This window comes from Zea mays, chromosome 9 (assembly GCF_902167145.1).
Source record: "Zea mays cultivar B73 chromosome 9, Zm-B73-REFERENCE-NAM-5.0, whole genome shotgun sequence".
NCBI lineage: Eukaryota > Viridiplantae > Streptophyta > Magnoliopsida > Poales > Poaceae > Zea > Zea mays.
The window spans coordinates 6,062,576-6,065,042 of NC_050104.1; the positions used below are offsets into that span (position 1 = coordinate 6,062,576).

General features: G+C 46.1%; 1 long non-coding RNA gene across 1 annotated transcript; it reads right to left on the minus strand.

The window, feature by feature from the left end:
- Nucleotides 1-506: 506 nt before the first annotated feature.
- Nucleotides 507-1,440, minus strand: LOC109942411 (uncharacterized). Its single transcript, XR_002265181.2, has 2 exons — nucleotides 1,076-1,440; nucleotides 507-911 (listed from the first exon to the last, which is right to left on the minus strand). It is a non-coding gene; the product is annotated as an uncharacterized lncRNA (long non-coding RNA).
- Nucleotides 1,441-2,467: the final 1,027 nt, after the last annotated feature.

The window sequence follows — 2,467 nt, forward strand, 5'->3', positions numbered from 1 at the left end:
AGAAAAACACACTCAACAGATTGAGCAATCAATTTAGTACGTTCACGAGGTGATAATAATACATAACACGTACATCCAAAAACTCGAAGGTGGTCATATCATGGAGGAGTTCCGAAAAGAACTTCACCAGGTGTTTTGCCAGAGAGTTTGGATGACGGTTGTCTATTGATGAGGTAAACCGCAGTAGAAACTGCTTCACCCCAAAAATGTGACGGGACAAAAGAAGATATCAACAAAGTGCGAGCAGTTTCTATAATGTGACGATGTTTGCGTTCAGCCACACCGTTCTGTGCATGAGCACCAGGGCAAGAAAGCTGAGCAAGAGTACCCTCTGAAGTCAAAAACTGGCGGAAATTATCAGATAAATATTCACCACCAGAATCAGAACGAAAGGTTTTAATGTGAGTCGAAAATTGAGTGTGAATCATACGAGCAAAGGTTTTATAAATAGAAATCAGCTCAGAGCGGTGTTTCATGAAATAAATCCAAGTGTAGCAAGAATGATCATCAATAAAAATAACATAGTATTTATATCCACCTTTTGACACAAAAGGTGCAGGACCCCAAATATCAGAGTGAACCAAATCAAAGGGTTGAACAGAATGAGAATGACTAGTAAAATATGGAAGTTGTATTTGTTTTCCAAGATGACAACCCTTACAATGAAAATCAGACTCAACCGAAGTATGACCTAAGCAGCCTGACTTTATTAGAGTAGACAATCTAGATCCACACAAATGACCTAGACGATGATGCCACTGGGCAAAAGACACAACAGAAGCAAGGGTAGCTGAAAGCACATGCGCTGGAGATGTAGCCAAGGAAGGAAGCCGCAAAGAGTCCAAGATGTAGAGGCGAGGAGCAGCTCTACGGCGACGGCCAGTCCCAATCACTTCCCCTGTGCGAAGGTCCTGTACAAAACAAGATGAGTCATCAAATCCGACAAAGCAATTATGATCCGTAATTTGGCCTACTGAAAGAAGGTCCATAGATAGCTCAGGAACAAAGAAAATATTAGGTACTGTAAAGTGTGGATCTGAAAGAGAACCCTTATGAGTAATGTGGCATACAGTACCATCAGCTGTCTGCACTGAAGCACCATCTGTGACAGGTGTAGTAGAAGCCAACTTTGATTGATCAGATGTGACATGAAAGGAAGCTCCTGAATCAAGTACACAGGCCGACTCTGAAGTACAAGCGGACGAAGTGGCAGCAACAGCAACTGAGCCTCTATTAGATGGTCCTGGACCACGACCACGAGCAGCACGTCGTGCACGGAAATCAGTCAACTTATCAGGGAACTTGACAAAGCAAAGCTCAGATCAATGATTGGTCTTGCCACAATGATCACAAGGCTTAAAAATATTCTTAGGTTTCTGGGCAGCAGCCAACACACTGTGAGGATTACCACCAGTAGAGGACAGAGAATTAAGACGAGTCTCTTCAACAAGTAAAGTAGACAACGCCTTAGCCATTGTGAGAGTGTCAGAACCCTGAAGTAAATGAGCACGAAGAGAATCAAACTCGGCCCGAACGCCCATAACAAATCTGTAAGTGAAGAACTTCTCAATAAACTTATGAGCCGGACACAGATCAGCGGTACAAGCAGGCACCATTGATGTCAAAGCACTCATCAGGCGATCAAAGGCTGAGTAGTACTCATCAATACTCATATCATTTTGCTCAATAACATGTGTCTGCTGCATGAGAGTGTGTAATAGAGCACCACTGTCCTGAACAAAACGCTCCTTCAAATGAGACCAGATGGCTTTAGCAGTTTTGAATTTAGACAAGCTCATAATCATCGACGGTTTGACGATGTTCACCATAGCAGCCATTACTTTACCATCATTAAGTTGCCACGTTTTGATATCAGCAGCATTGCGATGATCATCAGCAAGAACAGGTGCCACATCAGTCAAATGGAAGAGTAATCCATGTCCCCGGAGTGTAGTCTCAACACAGAAAGCCCACTCCGGATAATTTTGACCATCAAGAGTGATATTGACCACAATAGCTTTTGTCGCCATATTGAATCCAATGGAAATCAGTGAAACCAAACAAACCAGAGGAGCCGCAGCTGACAGCAGCTCGACTTGAACGAGTTGACGAAGATCCTGGGCAGCGGAAGCCGAGACCTGCTGCAGATAATCTAGATCACCGCGACTCTGCCCGCAATAACAGCCACCTGCGCAGAAGCAGCGACGACAGTGACGGTGCAGAGATCTGCAGTCCTGCCCGGCGCAGAAGTGGCGCGGGCGCAGCACAGAAATGGTGACGGCGTAGAGCAGGGCGGAGGCGAACGACACAGATCTGAGACGGACGACGCAGATCCGGTGACGGCGCAGAGCAGAAATCCGGCGAGATCCGATCGAGATCCGCTCCTGGCGGGCACAGGAAGAAGGCGACAGACTCCTTGCGGGCACAGGAAGGGCGGCGGCAGATCGAGATCCGCTCCTGGCGGGCA